This window comes from Mustela putorius, unplaced genomic scaffold (assembly GCF_011764305.1).
Source record: "Mustela putorius furo isolate JIRA1106 unplaced genomic scaffold, ASM1176430v1.1 tig00003834_pilon_pilon_pilon, whole genome shotgun sequence".
Taxonomy (NCBI): Eukaryota; Metazoa; Chordata; class Mammalia; order Carnivora; family Mustelidae; genus Mustela; species Mustela putorius.
This window is the reverse complement of record NW_025421987.1, coordinates 17,863,719-17,881,900: the sequence shown is the minus strand read 5'-3', so window position 1 is coordinate 17,881,900 and position 18,182 is coordinate 17,863,719.

Genomic DNA, 18,182 nt, shown 5'->3' with positions numbered 1-18,182 from the left:
TAAGTATTCTTATTTTGTTTTTCTTTGTTTTTAAACAAATCATTCTACATTGTGTTTCTTTTCTGTGAAACTTTTTACTTTTAAGTAAGGCATTTGTTTTCTGTGGGTAGTAAATATAATACTAAAATCATACCTCAAAGAAAGCCATATAATACAATAGATGGATTGATACTAGTTTAAGTTCAGATACAATGTATTTGATTATTGATTTATTTTTTAAATAGTAGGTTCTTAAATATATTGGGGATAGGTGGAGTCTCAAGGTCCATTTAAATATCATATTAAAGTTCCAAATAACCTTCTTTAAAAAAATGTATGCACCATTTTTGCTCCCCGATAGGCTCCACATCCTGATCAAGAGAGATCTATAATTATGTAGCTTAGGTTTTATCATTGACCCTCCCTTGTTTGTATAAATATATCAAATTATAAATAAAAAACAATTTAGCAAAACTATAATGACCTATTCTGGACAGAGGAGATAAATTAAAATATCTTTGGTCATATAAAACAATAGACTCAAAATAATAATATTGAATATATTAAAGGAGAAAATATAAGGGTCTATATCCCAGTTAAACTAATCAAAGCAATAACTATTTCCACTTATTTACAACATGAGCGTACACAACTCAAGTTCCAAGACTAAGTATTGGCTCCACGTCTAATAAAAAGGGTGGCCAAACCAGAAACATTAAAGTAACACTACAAAAGATAATGATATCTAGAAATAGCCACTCAAGGAACAATTTATTGACCCATAGATTTCTAGCTTAGAACAGAGGAACTTAGGTGCACACATCCCTTTAAATGCCATAAGACTACATCTATAGAGTGATCAAAATTAATAGCAATGAGTGAATTTTGCCACTTGACTACAGATGCTTACAAACAAACTCTGTAGTTATTTATTGCTAGAGCAGTGTTCTATAAATATCTGTTGAGTAAATTAATATATTTCACAGGGAATAAAATTATAAAATAAAGAGAGAGGTTCAAATTACTATCTGAGAGAGACTAGTAAGTTCACATCTCTGGAAGTGCTCCAGTACACATTAAATGATCATTTATTAGAATTTGAAGAAGAAATTCTTAAACTGGACACGAGAGACAAAGAGATTATTTCTGTGTCTATTTAAATAGTTTAACATTCCTTTATGAAAGAGACATTTCCTTTTCTTCAGATAATATGGTCGGTTGACATAGAAAAGCAGGAATTTATTTTTCATCTAATAATTAACATATTAAAGATGGCAGTACTTCTATGTCTCAGAAATTTATGAACTTGTCAACACAACATGCATTTAAGTTAGAAAATCTTATCTTTTGATACAGTGGTAAATTACAATATTTTGTTTTTTGTATTTGTAGTAGTAATCATTATAATACCCCTCCAACTGATGGCTATGGGAAACATATAGTTAGAAACTGATCTTTAGATGATATCTTTCTCCAAGGACCTTAACTCTAGGAAATTATAAGCAATCAACTCTATGAAATCTGGAGGTTGCTGAGTCTAAAATAAGAGATTAAAAAAATCAAAGAAACAAAACCCACCCAAATGTTAAAGTAATTTTTTTTACTAGTGTCAATTAACAAAATAAGTTGTATTCAAAATTTTTTTTCTGCAATATATTAGGTTTTTTTCCTGTTTGAATTTTCAACATTCAATAAAAATATAAAACAAGTACATTTTTTATAGTGGAGATCAGTGAAATATGACTGGTATCACACTATTTGCAAATATATTTCACATATCTGCTCTCGAGCCATGCAAATATCGTATTTTGGTAGGAAGCATGGTTTGGTCCATAGTTTATAATAATCTGTATGTGTAACTGTGAGATTCTACTGCAAATTCTTCCAAAGAATTGGTGTTGACAAATTAAGGTAACAAAATTACTTCATGTGAATCAATTCTAAGGGTAATAGAAAAAAGAAATGAAGAAAATATTAGAGGAGAGAAGTCTTCTATCTGTATAAATTAACACACCACAGGCAGACTTCTAACCCAAATGATGATGATAAATAGCTTATCTAACATTTTTGAATGCCATCTGTAAGCTTATGCAAATCTTATACAAAGAATTTGTTTTTTATTCTGTATTGTTATGTTTTTACTTTAACACTACTCAAAAAAAATGGTAGAACCCATATGTAATTTTAAAAAGTATAACTACTAGATAGGATAAGGAAGGATAACTATGCCACCATATGTCTCTTAAAACTTTCTGGTTTCCTATTTTTAACTATCAGACTTATTCACTAGAGACTCCATAAGGAGAAATCATATTATCACTGCAATCTATATAGCACAAAAGTTTATTAAAAAGTTAAAATTTACTAGAAACTGTCAAAAAAATTGGGCTGCCATTTTATTTCAAGATGGCAGGTTGTAACTTGAGATAGACAAACTTTCAAAACTCTTTTGACCCTGGTGTTTTCTTTTATTCGTGCTGTGTCATCTGACTTTTTAGATAATCATTATTGAACTTTAATGTAAACTCTAAAAACTAAATGATTGTGGTGAAATAAGGACAATGAAAAATATTTGTTAACCAACTGTTATATGCTTGGCAGTTAATCATACAAGTAAAACAAAAGAAGTAAAAACCTCAATTTTATTTGATAAATATTTACTGGCTTAACAGTTTCCTCATCTTAATTTGGATTCCCAATCAGAAAGAAGTGTGCTAGCTAATGAGTTGATACAAATTTCTGGTCTACTTTGCAATTACAGTTTTCAAAATGAATTAATGCATAATTCTTCTGGATAATTAACCAATCATTTATTTTAACATTTTATTTGCATGAAACTATTCATCAGAATCTACTCTTACTTGATAAACTGAAAATGTGTTTCAAGTTTCTAAAACTGATGCTTGTGTCATTGAAAAGAACAGACAGTTAAGAAATAAAAACCCAAAGACAATAAATATTGAATATAGTACAGTGACATATTCTGAAATTCTATTCCTTAATCTCTATCATTTAAAATGATTTGCTGTGCAAAAGATCGTATATTATACCAGGAAGTGATGATAATTTAGAAAATGAAATCTGAAATCAATAGTTTCCTTGGTGGATAATTTACAGAGGAGTGTACAATTTAAAAGAGAAAACATATGTAGAGATGTAAATATTATGAACCCTTGTGCCTTCTGATCATATATCTTTTTTAGTTTTCTCTCTAGCCATTGCCACTGCACCTCTATTATAAAAACATGCACACTTCCTGTCAAGATTATGAATTCACAGAGAAATACCCGAAACCCGTACTGAAAAATTATAACAGTGGTAGCTAAAACATATGCCAAAGAATTTTTTAAAAAATACATTACCATGGTCAAAAATAAAATAAGATACATTTGTTTACATAAGACACAGAACAGTGAGAAACAGCAGAAGCCACAGATCTGCTACACTTCAGATTAGAAAAAAGAATGCAGAAACATCTCACAAATGGTGAGGAGGAGAACCAGGCTCACTGGGAAGAGCTGGAGCTGGTGTATGTTCTTTCTGTCTATGGAAGGACATGAACTACTTAAAATTATTGCTTAGGTCTCTATGTAGTTTTAAGCCACTGCTCCAGTAACAGGAAGAGTAGGGAAAGCCACACAATGAGGACCATTCATCATCATGCCAAGTATAGTCGAAAAAACTAGATCAATAATATCTTCATAGAATGAGAGCCCTGTATTAACAATATAAAGTCAGATTTTGAAATGGAAAACCACACTTATATGGTGGAGGAAAACATTCTTTTAGATACGAAGGGGATGTCATAATATTGTGAGGTTGGAGGGAAATAGTTAATAAAAAAGAGGAAGGAAAGAAGAATGAGAAGAAACTCTCAAGATGAGCTTGCAATCTAAATTTCATAATATACTAAAAAAACTAAAAGAACAAAAGCCAACTAATTCAATAGGGGAGTTGATTCAGTCCAACGAATTAACTCCAATGCCTTAACTCCAATGAACCACCTGAAAAGGACATAAAATAAGTATGATAATGAACCCAAAGATATAAAAGTGGAAATAATAGCCAAAAAAAAAAAAAAAAAGAGAATCACAGTTTATAAAGCAATTAAAAGTAGACATAAATCAAGACCAGAGAAAAATGAAAAGAAGCAAATAGGACATGATATACATACAGACATATCTATTTATGTCTATCTTATCTATATGTCAATAGATATAAATTCATCATTAATATGATAGAAGAGACACAGGTTGGATTGGTCACAGCTGCAAACAGAATTAATTATAAAGAGTGATGAGAAAATTAAAATATGAAAACAAATTTGAGAAATGAAGAGGCGATTAAAGTGCCCCAACAGATGTCTCATAAAAGTTTCAGAAGTAGAAAAGAAAACACAGAACACAGAGGTGCTACTCAAGAAGATAATGCCTGAGAGTTTTCAAGAATTGGAAGAAAATTTAAATCCTAAAAGAGAAAATACACATCCAGTATTAAGGAAAAAAAGTAAAAATACATCTAAACTCAGAAATTTTGCATTGAAAATAATTGATTACAAAAAAAAAGTTATTCAGGAGGTAAAAAAGATAATCTAAATAAGTCATTTATGCAATAGATTTTTTCTTAGTAAAAATTTATTACAGAAAAATAATGGATTAATAGTTCCAAATTGATGAAGGAAAATAACAGTCAATTTAATTTCTAAATCCTAGCTAAACTATCACCCATTTTAAAAAATGGCAACATTTTCAGGTATAATTTAGCATTTACAGATTCCAGAAAAAGAACTACTGAGGTACCCTGAATCTAAAAATTTAACTCAGAGGCAATGCAAGCTAAAAATTTGTCAGAAGAAGCTGGAAAATAGGAATTTAATAATAATAATAATAATAAATATACTTAGTAGATAATGAGTTAAAGACAGATAAGATTCACATCTTTTAAGAGGGGGATTGATGTACTGAATATCCTTAAATCCAACAAATTATGAAGGTAAATATGTTTGATAAAATGCTAAATATAGTAGATAAAATATATAATATCCAAATCAGTTAAGAAAAAAAAATCCAAGAGTAGTCTATAAAGACATCTAAGGAAAAAATGATAATAAAGATAAAACATATTAGGAGATAAAAGAAATGAGTCTAAACATACGAGTAATCACAAGGTAAAACAGATTTTAAGTTATTAATTAAAATAAACAAATTATCAGAACTTATTTTTTATATCTAAACAACATAATGATTACTAAAGATATACCCTAAACAAATATGTAATTAACAGAAAATATGAAAATGTAAAAGTTACAAATACATTCACCAGCAAATGCTAACCAATATAAAGCTCTTATGGTAATATTAAAATCAATCAAAATTGAATTTAAGGTGAGAATTATAAAATTGTATACAGCCAACAATACCATCAAAAATGTATAAAAACATAGAAATAACAGGAAAAAATTGGTCATTTTATTCAACTTAAGAAATGAAAGCAATACTTTTTGCCACTTATTCAAGGGCATTTAAATGATAACAAAAGAATATTTTAAGTCATTTTACAATAAAAATGCAAATCTAGGTGAAATATGCAAACTTATCAAAAAATAAATCTAAAAAACTGACACATGAAAAAAATATAAAATCCAAATAACCCTATATCTATAAAGACATTAAATTCATAACTAAAGTTTCCAAATGAAGTATACTGGACATCAGGGTCCAATCAGGAGACAGAAATCCTACTAGCAATTTGAACATAGAAAATTAAATATAAAGCAGTATTAACTGGCAAAAGGAGATAATGCTATTAAGAAGGTATAAAAGAGGATTCTAAATTGTAAGGCATAATGAATGTAGGGAGCAGCTACTACTTCAAGGACAGAGGAAGAACATCAAGGGAAGCAAATACTTGGAAGTAGGGCTCCCACAAGGTTGAAATTCACGTCTTTGGAGAAAGTATGACTGTAGCTCACAGGATGATGAAGTGTGCTAAGGCACTACAAACAAGAGCTCCTCTGCTATTAGCCACTTCCTGGGGTGCACAGGAATTCACCCACTGGGGTGCCAGAAGTTCGGAGTTGATCCACAAGAAGCTACTTCTTTGCAGTGCAGTAAAAACTCAGTGGAACGTGAGTATCACCAGGTTTCCTGCATGGGGCAGGCAGCTCTGGCACTAAAGGAGGAAAACCACCCCGAAACCAGGGTAAAAATCCCCTTCCACTACTGTGCCTTATAGTGTCCTTGAGCATACTCTGTTGGCAAAGTCTGACATTGGTCCAGACTTTGGACTTCTTCCATTAAGAAGAAATGGCTTCCAGGTCCAGCTCCACATCACAAAGCAGGGCCAGGAATAGTTCCTGAGAAGATGAGAAGCAGTACATTGAAAGGTAATTGGCACAAAACTGTCAATCCAGATAGTGAATTCTATCAAGACCATTGAAGAGGGGCGCCTAGGTGGCTCAGTGGGTAAAGCCTCTACCTTCTGCTCGGGTCATGATCCCAGGATTCTGGGATCGAGCCCCGCATAGAGCCCCACATCAGGCTCTCTGCTCAGCGGGGAGCCTGCTTCCTCCTCTCTCTCTCTGCCTGCCTCTCTGCCTACTTGTGATTTCTGTCTGTCAAATAAATAAATAAAATCTTTAAATAAAAAAAAAAAAGACCATTGAACATATCAGAAAAACATATACCTAGGAATAAATTTAACAAATAATTCAAAAGACCAGAAGCACAAAATCACCAAGACAATGCAATAAGCAAACAAAAAGTCATTCCAACAAATACACTGGAACAATATTCAAATGGGCAAAAAAATGACAATAATAGTCCATAAACACAGACAAAAAAATCTAAATGGAAAAAAATTGAGACTTGATAATAGCCCCGTAAACATACACAAAATTATTGGAGATAAATTGTAGACTTAAAGTCTTTGGAATTTTTCAGAATATCTTTGGGAACTTCGTCTCATCAAAAAAAATGTCTTATTCAGAAGTCAAAAATTACTAATCTCAAAAATAAAAAAATAAATTGTACTACATAAAAGTCTACTTATTTGAAGCTTCTTATAAAAATAAAATCAAAACAGAGAAATATTAAAAATACATATATCTGACAAAGAACTCACATTCAGAATATATAGATAATTATCACAATTATAAAGACAAACAATGCAACTAAAAACAGGCCAAAGACTTACACCCAAAAGAGCATGTACAACTGGTTAAAATGTGTATGAGAAATTGCTAAACATCATTAATCATCAAGAAAATTAATATTACAATAAGATATAACTATACACACATGAAGTAGATCAAATTATGAAGGGCTAAATGTGAAATATTAGAGAGGATCAATCACAATTTAAAATTTTCACTTATCAGTATTTAAAAATGTATACAAATCTTTTGGAAAATGTTAGTTCCTAATAAAATTAGACTTGTTCATGATTCAGCAATTTCACATCAAAACACTTAGGAAATAAAAGCATATATTTACCAAAAAAAGAGAGAAACTTGTGCAAGCATGCCTATTGTTGCTTTATTCATAATGCTAAAATTTTGGGCACATTAATTTATACTATTCAGCAGTAAAATAATAACATATAAACATCAACATTGATAAATCCTAAAAAGCAAAAGTGATCTCAGAAAGGAGCCAGACACAAAGTATACATGGATCATGTGAATTTCAGAATTAACCAATGTTAATTTATGGTGATTGGCATCAGAATAGTGAATGCTTCTGCCCTGAGGGTAGGGGCATTAAGTGGAAATTTCCTTGAGAGAATTTCTAAGATATGAGAATGTTCTACTTAGAATATATTTTTTTAAAAAATATTTTATTTTATTTATCTATTTGACAGAGAGAAAGAGATCAAGAGAGGGAACACAAGCAGGGAGAGTAGGAGAGGGAGAAGCAGGCTTCTGCTGAGCAGGGAGCCTGATGCAGGGCTGGATCCCAGGACCCTGGGATCATGACCTGAGCCAAAGGCAGACACTTAAGGACTGAGACATCCAGGCACCCTCGAATATATTTTGTCAACATTCCTCAAACTATACACTGAAGATCCATGTATCTTACTATATTATACCTCAAAAAGGAGAGAAAATGCTATGAATGCATTCTATGTTCTCATAAAGGAGACTTGGCCTGCATGAATATTAACCTCTTTCTAAATAGTCATACATTATTATGAAGACTAGAAAGCTAAGAACTATTTACCTCAGTACTATTTTTTTTTAAGATTTTAATTAATTAATTTATTTGCAATAGAGAAAGAGATCACAAGTAGGCAGAGAAAGAGGGGGAAACAGGCTCCCTGCTAAGCAGAGGGAACCAAAGGCAGAGGCTTAACCCACCAAGCCACCCAGGTGTCCCTACCTCAGTATTATTTACCTCAGAACTATTTAGCTCAAAATTATTAGAAGCTTAAGACCCACAAGCAGCCAAACCTGCACAAAATATCTAAGTTAACAACATGTGAAGTCAACTATTCAGAAAAGGATTGGCTATGTAGCAAACATCGTGGTACAAAGCATCCAGTATTTCTGATAGAGCCATGACTAAGTTTTGGGAGATGAGTGACACAGTCTAACCCAAGGTTAAAAAACAAACAAAAACATTAATGAGACATTTTCCCTGACTGTTTTACTTCTGGTTGTGCATATCCAAGTGAAGTTGCCTGCTCATTCTGGATATCTCATACACAATCTAATATCTCTGATAATTCCTGTTTTCAGTTTTCCGTTGTCTGTGACTAAGGTAATTCACTGGTACAATAGTGAAGGAATATAAATATTCACAAATTTTTAAAAGAAAAATTTGCGATATCAGATATGGAGACGTATAGTATAAAACAGGGTACTGTTGTCTCAAGGAGCAAATGAAAAATGTATCTTAGGAACAAATCTGCAATTACATGGATAATGTCCAAATGTATAGGAATTGCAAGAACAACAACAAAGACAATTTTATTTTATTATTTTTTTAAAGATTTTCATTTATTTATTTGTCTCAGAGAGAGAGAAGTAGCACAAGAAGGAAGAGGGGCAGGCAGAGGGAGAAGCAGGCTCCCCGCTGAGCAAGGGGTCCCATGTGGGGCTGCGTCCCAGGACCCTGAGATCATGACAAGAGCTGAAGGCAGATGCTTAATGACCGAAACACCCAGGTGCCCCCAAAAAGGAATTTTAAATCAATAATTTGGGGTCCATTGGCTTTCCATGAAAAAATAAAGTCAGAGCCATACACAAAGAAATACACTACTTTCAAAGGAATGTCAAACTTACAGCTAACGTAGGAGAAAATGTAGCAGAAAGATTTCAGGTTAGGAAAAAAAAAAAAAACCACACAAAAAAAACCTGAAATAAGACACCCTCCCATTCAAAAGATAACACATATAGAAAAACATGAATAATTTTATAATAATATAAAACATGCATAACAACAAAATTACAGTTTTCTGTATGGCAGTATTGTTAAAAAAATTAAAACAATTAGACTGAGAAAAGATAGTTGTGATATTTTAACCCACTTTTTTATATTTTGAAGATTTTTATTTATTTACTTGACAGAGATCATTTGTAGGCAGAGAGGCAGGCAGAGAGAGAGAGGGTGAAGCAGGCTTCCTGCTGAGCAGAGAGCCCGGTGTGGAGCTCGATCCCAGGACCCTGAGATCATGACCTGAGCTGAAGGCAGAGGCTTTAACCCACTGAGCCACCCAGGCGCCCCGACAGTTGTGATATTTTGACCAAAAATTGGTATACACAATGTCTAAAGAATTCCAAAAATAAAGAATTAAGATGAAATGATCCTGTACAAGTGGACTAACAGACTGAAAAGGTTATTCAAAGAAGAAATTGGAACTGCTAGTAGGTACATAGAATGAGGTTCAACCTCATGCATATTTAAAAAGACAGAAAATTTTAAAAGATTAAATTTTAACATCTAGAAGTACGACTTACGACTTACCCAGAGTTGACAACCCAGAGAACTGGGACTTAGTGCTTGGTGGGTATCTACACTGGCACAAACTTTTAAACTCATTGGTGATATTGCTTCTTTTTCCATCTCAACTTCCTTGCTTTGAAGTCTGCTCTGTCTGAAATCACTGTTCATTTAGTCTAGATGTGTCTTTATATTTAAAGTGGGTTTCTTATAGACAACATATAGTTAGGTCTTGTTTTTTGATCTACTCTAATGGTCTCTGTCTTTTAATTGGTGCATTTAGTTTCTATTTTTGTTTTTTACACTTCCTCTGCTTTTTGTGTTTTTTTTTTTTTTTTTTTTTTTAGTAAGCATTTTATGACTCTATTTTCTCTCCCGTCTTAGGGTATCATTTATACTCTTTGCATTATTTTAGTGGTTGTCCTAGAATTTACAAAATACATTTAAGGTATTATATTAAATAAAACTATACCACTTCACGGTTAGCACAAATATCTTAAAATCACAAAATAATTCTTATCCCTCCTTCCCGTCCCTTGAAACATTGCTATCATTCATTACATTTATATATAAAAGCACAAGTAAGCATATATATGTATGTATGCACATAATATATATGCATAAGTTATATACATAAGCATGCATAGTCAAATACATCATTGCTGTTATTAATTTGAATAAACTGTTATGCTAGATTAATAAAATGAAAAGTTCTTATTTTACCTTCACTTATTTCTTCTTGATGCTATTCATTATTTTACATAGATCTGGGTTTCTGACCTATAATAGAGGTCCTTCTTTCTAAAGAATTTTACATATTTCTTGCAAAGCAGGTCAACTGGCAACAAATTTCCTCAATTTCTGTTTGTTTGACAAAATCATTATTTCTCCTTTGCTGTTGAGATATAATTTTGCAGAGTACAGAATTCTACATCAGAGTTTTTTGTTTGCTTGTTTGTTTCCTCAACACTTTAAATACTTCATTCTTTTCTTGTTTGCATGGTTTCGGGGAAGTTAGATGCAATTCTTATCTTTTTTCTTCTCTAGGTAAGGTATTTATTCCTCTGGCTTTCTTCAGGAGTTTTTCTTTATTTTTGATTTTCTGCAGTTTGAAAATGATATGCCTGGGTGTAATTTTAGGTATGTATGTATGTATGTATGTATACGTATACGTATATGTATATGTGTATGTACTGGCGTTTATCCTCCTGAGTCTGTGTTTTAGGGTCTTACATTAATTTGGAGGAAATTCTCAATCATTATTGTTTCAAATTTTTTTTTCTGTTCCTTTTTTTCTTCTCCCTCTGGTATTCCCATTGTGTGTATTTTATATGTCTTGTAGTTATCCCATAGTCTTTGGATACTCTCTTTTTTTGTTTGTTTTTTGTTTTCTGTTTGTTTTAGTCTTTGTTCTCTCACTCTCTCTCTCCTTCTCTCTCTCTCTCTCTCTCTCTCTCTTTTTTTTTTTTTTTTAATTTTTGGGAATTCTTTCCATATATACTCCTTTAGATCAGGGATTCTTTCCTTAGCAGTATCCAGTATTATTTATTAATAAACCCATAAAAAAGACATTCTTCATTTCTGTTAAAGCATTTTTGATCTCTAGCATTTATTTTTGGTTCTTTATTAGGATTTCCATCTCTCTGCTTCATTGCCCATCTGTCTTGCCTGCTGTCTACTTTATCTATTAAAGCCCTTAGCATATTAATTATAGTTGTTTCAAATTCCAGGTCTGATAATTCCAACATCCTTGTTATGTATGGTTCCGATACTTGTTCTTTTTCCTCAAAGTATGTTTTTTGTCTTTGGTAAACCCTGTATTTATTTATGTATTTATAACCAGACATGAGCGATCAGGCAAAGAAACTGCCATAAATAGGCCTTTTAACAATGTGGTGAGGTGGTGGAGGAGGAAAGTATTCTGTAATCCTTTGTTAGGCCTTTGTCTCCTTTGTCTCTGGACTGCAAGTCTCACAAGCATTTCTCATTTTTCACCTCACTTAGGTGAGAGACAAGCGGCTAGAGTGAGTTGGAGGTAGGTTTTCCCTCCTTCCACCTGGAAGACTAGAGCCAGCTGGAGTTGGTGATTTTCTTTCCTCAGGTCACTTGGGCTCTGATAGTGCGCATTAGGGTTTGGTTAACTAGTTTCCCCTGGAGGTAGACCTGGAAAAGAAAAGCAGAGGGCTCTGGCATATTTCAAAATGGTTCCTTGTCCCTGGCCCCTGTGAGAAGCCCATGGTGAAATTTTTCAGGTATTTACTATGGGAACCTGGTCCAGATTCTGGAGATAAATGTTCCAGTATAGTAGGGGTCTCTAAATTACTTGGTCTCCCTGGAATTTTTAATTCTCAAATCTGTCCACACTGAGCCTCCAGCTATTTGTCAAACGAGTTCAGGTTTTCCTACTGCAGTGGGATTGTTCCCAAGGTGGCTTTTTCTCATGAGTCTCTGTTCCAGGTAAGCTATGCCTCCCTGTATTTGTGTATACGTCACTCGAGTCTCAGCGGCATTGCTCGCCCTGTGTCCTCTGTTCTTTTATGAATCCAAGGATTGTAGATATTTCAGTACACCAAACTTTTTTTTTTTTTTTTAAACCTACTGTTAGGATGGAGTGGTGACTATCAGGATCCTTATATATGGAGTTGGAAACCAGATATGAGCAATAGGTAATAAACTGAAAAACACTGCATGTCTCTGATGATCCTGAAATCCAACTTTTAGATTTATATTCTAGAGAAATTTTTCCTGATGTGTCCAAGAATGTACGTACAAAGTTGTTCATTGTAGCATTTTTTAAAGTTCAAAAAACCTAGAAATGACTTAAAAAATGCCCATCAGTAAGAGAATGGATAGAATATAATAGTGCATATTTTTAATATTTTGTACAAAGAAATTAAAAAATAAAGTAGTTTCACATGCATCAACTTGGCTATATCTCAAGAAAATGAAGTAAGTGCATAGATCAAGCTGCAGAAGGATTTCATGTAGTTTTATAATGTGTAAACAATCCCTCTGTATTTATAGAAATATTTACATATAGACAAAATATGAATACAAGGATTACAAAGTATTACGTTAAAGTATGACTGCCCAACTCTCCCTCTCTCCTCATCCTTATGGAGAGATAGAATTAAAATTTTACTGGGAAGAATGGAGTTAAAGATTATTTGTAATATTCTATTTTATTTTTTTAAAATTTTATTTATTTACTTATTTTTTTAAAGATTTATTTATTTATTATTTATTTATTTGGCAGAGAGAGATTGAGATCACAAGTAGGCAGAGAGGCAAGGCAGAGAAGAGAGGGGGGAAGCAGGCTCCTCGCTGAGCAGAGAGCCCCCCAATGTGGGGCTCGATCCCAGGACCCTAAGATCATGACCTGAGCTGAAGGCAGATCATGACACTGAGCCACCAGGCACCCCTATTTTTTCATTTTTAAGAAAGAAAAAATATGTTGACTAATGTTCAGTTAGTCAACATATAGTACATCATTAGTTTTTGATGTACTGTTCAACGATTCATTGGTTGCTCATAATACGCAGTGCTCATCACATCACATGCCCTCCTTACTACCCCTTACCTGGTTAGCCCATCCTTCCGCCCACCTCCCTTCTGTGACCTTCAGTTTGTGTTCCAGAGTCCAGAATCTCTCCTGGTTTGTCTCTCTCCCTGATTTCTTCCCGTTCAGTTTCCTTCCCTTCCCCTGTGATCCTCTGCACTACTCCTTATGTTCCACATAGAGTGAAACTATATAATAATTGTCTTTCTCTGCTTGACTTATTTCACTTAGCATAATACTCTCCAGTTCCATCCATGTTGATACAGATGGTAGGTATTCATCCTTGTAATATTTTAAAGAAAAATTATATAAAGTTAGAATTGAGATAATCACTTTTAATTACGACAGATACACAAGCTTTCAAAGTGTTTTGTACCATACTTTTTTGTTTAATATAAATACATTTATTTATAAATTAATAAATTTATATTTATTTATATACATGTATTCATTTTATTTATTTATTTATATTTATATACATTTTTATTTATTTATTTATATTTATATACATTTATAAATATAAATGTATTTATAAATACATTTATTTTAAAACATTTTCTCAGTTAACATATTCTAATTGTACAAAATTTAAAATGTGATAGCCACTGTACTTGACTCTTTGCAGGTCTACATCAAGTTTGGTTTAAATAAATGATATGGAAATTATATGATATGTACAGTAATGTGTTCTGCATTTTTTTTCTCACATACTAGCCTGTTATGAGAAATAGTGAAGAGTAGATATCTGGAGTTAGATTACTTTTGTTCAAACACCATATTCATGGGTGAACAATTTATTTAACTTCTTTGTGCCTTGGTTTCCTCAAAAGTAAAATGAAGCGGGGCACCTGGGTGGCTCAGTGGGTTAAGCCTCTGACTTTGGCTCAGGTCATGACCTCAGGGTCCTGGGACCAAGCCCCACATTGAGCTCTCTGTTCAGCAGGAAGCCTGCTTCCCCCCTCCCCTCTCTGCCTGCCTCTGCCTACTTGTGATCTCTGTCTGTCATATAAATAAATAAAATCTTTAAAAAAAAAAGTAAAATGAAGAAACCCCAAAATGAGGTTGTATAAAGATTAAATGAAGTAATAATACATGTAAAATATTTGGCACAATAGCTGGCACATAGGAAGTTATGATACCTGTTAGACTTTGTTATTATTCCCAGGTAATTTAAAACTTTTTGAATATATAAGATGAACAGGTATATAATATTTTAATTTCATACTGTTTTACAAGACTTTATCTTATACCATGAACTTTCCAATTCTTAATTAATAGATTAAATATATATTTCAATTAGCTATGTTTATATCATGTTCCTTTTATTTATTTATTTTTATTTTATTTTAAAGATTTTATTTATTTATTTGACAGACAGAGATTACAAGTAGGCAGAGAAGCAGGCAGAGAGAGAGGAGGAAGCAGGCTCCCAGCTTAGCAGGAAGTCCCGATGTGGGGCTCCATCCCTGGGATCATGACCTGAGCTGAAGGCAGAGACTTGAACACACTGAGCCACCCAGGCGCCCCCATATCATGTTCCTTTTAAAATGGGGGTTATAGGTGGTAGTAATTATTGAACCTTTATATATTTAAGAATCTTTTTCTATTGTGCACAAAGAGAGTAAGTTATTGGATCAAAACTTTTTTCCTCAAATCCCTGAAAATATGTGGTCATTTTCTTTTAGTATTTATGAGAAATTCAATGAAAACTTAGACAAGTCTAATTTTGTCCTATTACACTAATTTTTGGTGTTAAATATAAGATCTGCATATGGTATATAAGAGATGCATATTTTGGGGCACCTGGGTGGCTCTGTGGGTTAAGCCGCTGCCATCAGCTCAGGTCATGATCTCAGGGTCCTGGGATGGAGTCCCGCATTGGGCTCTCTGCTCAGCAGGGGGCCTGCTTCCTCCTCTCTCTCTCTCTCTCTGCCTGCCTCTCTGCCTACTTGTGATCTCTCTCTGTCAAATAAATAAATAAAATCTTTAAAAAAAAAAAAAGAGAGATGCATATTTTGTATCTGAGTGTGATAAATTGTTATTTAGTGGGACGTGATGAAGCCTTTATACCAGTCTTTTCCTTTCTCTTTCTTTCTTTTAACTTTTTAAAATTTTAATTCAATTATTCTTATTCTTTTTTTTTTAATGGATTTTTTTTTTTTTTTTTCCCCTGCAGGATTCCTAACATGTATAACACTCATTACTTCCTTCATGGTTATCTTCCTGGCAACTAAAAGCTCCATGAAAACAGATAATCTCTTTCTCATTAGCAACTTTAAAGCTAAGCAATATTTTTGGAATGCAGTAGGAACTAAGACCCTCTCAGTCTGTGTGTGTACATGTGTGCTGTTTCTAGACTAGAAGGGTTATCATCTAAGTTGTCATCATAATTCTTTTCCTTGGTTCTACAGGATGTTTGATAGTCTCTGCTAAGGACTGAACATTTGTGTCTCTCCTCCAACTGGATTTATATTTTGAAGTCCTAATGGTGTTAGTGAGTGGGAACTTTAGGACATAATTAGGTCATGAGGGTGGACCTTTCTGAATAGGATTAGTGCCCTTATTGGCAGAGTTACTAACTGGAAAGATGATTTCTTTCTATCCAATATGTGAGGATACAGCAAGGTGTCCCTCTGCAAACCAGGAAGGATGTTTTTACTAAGAAGCTAAGCTGCTGGTACCTCTATCTTAGAATTCTCAGCGTCCAGAATAGTCAGAAATAAATGTCTGTTGTGTAAGCCACCCCTGTCTAGGGTATTTTTGTTAGGACAGCCTGAACAGACGAAAACAGGCTCCATTTCAACATTTTATTCATGCTATATTAATGTGCATAGTGATGCATTCTTACAACATTGTGAATTATTTCGCTTTATTTCATTAGGCTTAATGAAAAAAATCATCATTCACATATGTTATATAATTAGATCATATATTGTTTGGAATAAATTCATGTCAATGAATGGTTTTTCAGTGATCTGCTCTACAAATTAAAACATAACTTATTCTTAGCAAACAAAATGAAACTATCCAGACATGTATTTATCTTCAGCTCAGTTACAACCCAGTATTAATGGACATTGCTGTCACAACTTCCTTTGCTTGTTCAGTCATGGTTTCTTTTAGCTCTTTGAACATACTTTTAGTGGCTTACAGGGCTTTGTATTTTAAATGTGGCATCTGTTTGCTTCCACAGGCAGTTTCTAGTGCCTGCTTTTTTTCTGGTGTATGGGACATACTTTTTCGTTTCTTTGTATGTCTTACAATTGTTTTGTTGTTGGAAAATGGGCATTTTAGATGAATGGTCGATCCTCATTATTCACAGATTCAGTATTTGTGAATTTATCTTTTCACTAAAATTTATTGTAACCTAAAATCAATATTCACTGTGCTTTTGTGATCACTCATGGATATACACAGGGCAGTGAAAAATTTGAGTCACCCAATGTGCGTGTTCCCAATTGAGGTTGAGCAAGGTGATTGATGCTCTTCCTTCACTGTTTCCACTCTCATATTATAAACAAGTGTCCTTCTCAGAATCTATTTAGAGCTGTTATTGTGCTTTGTGCTGGTGATTTTTGCTCTTAAAATGGCTGCAAGCGTAGTGCTGAAGGAGGCTGTGATGCATCTTACGGAGAAAATACATGTGTTAGATAAGCTCTGGTCAGGCATGTTGGTTGTGAGTTCAATGTTTATGAATCAAAAATAGATATTAAATATATACACACACACACACACACACACACACATATATATATAATAAAGGGTCTTTAAACAGAAACACATGTATGATAAGTTTGTGAATTGATGCATTGACAAAAATGTTGTGACAAGAGCCTGAAAGTGCAGGAATTTAGCCCTGTATTTCCCCTATGAGCAAAAGGTTCCATATTCACCAGTACAGTGTTTGCAGTGACTTTGTGAAATATAACTACGATGAATGATGAGAATCAACAACCTTGTGTTCTGACCTCCACTCTACCCTACCTCACTGGGCTGGTTTTGTCTCAGAGCTCCCTCCCCCTGACCATACCCAACAGTTAAACCCAAGATTTGCTGGTTGATTGTTCTATTATTTTCAACAATGCCTTTAGGCACAAATTGATTCAGAGACTGATCCAGGTTTTGAAGGGATAGTTTCTGAGGTCAGTGGTTCTGATTTATCTGACCCCAAGAAGGCTCTTCTCATCCATCTCTTTTATTCTTTCTTTCCACAGACTCACAGGCCTACAGCTGATCAATCTCCTTTGGTTGCTTTTCACTACAACTTTCACTGTTTTTGAGAGTGTCCTTAGGGTTGATCTTTTCCATGTACTATTGTAAATTAAGTCCACTTTCTTTGGGGAAGGATTGGGGTTCTCTTCTACAGTTTGCTTTTCCTCCCGGAGCAAAATTTCTGACCCATTGCCCTGATGCTGGTAATGAGAACCATGGTATACTTTTCTCTGAGTGACATCCCACTTCAGGAGCACTTGGTAGATGGGTGCGGCAGCAGCGCCCAGTCTCTGTTTGCCTCTCCCAGTGTGTCACCCTTATCCCACTAGTCAGGTCAAGGGCTTTCAGGACTCCACTGTTCTTGGCAGTGCTGTTGTCAAAGTAGTGCTTAACTACAAGTAAGGGCTGTGTGGATGAAGGGAGCCCTAACCCTCAGCTATAGTGGCACAGAACTTAGCTTCATTAACAGGTAGCTGGGGGAAGGTGAGAAT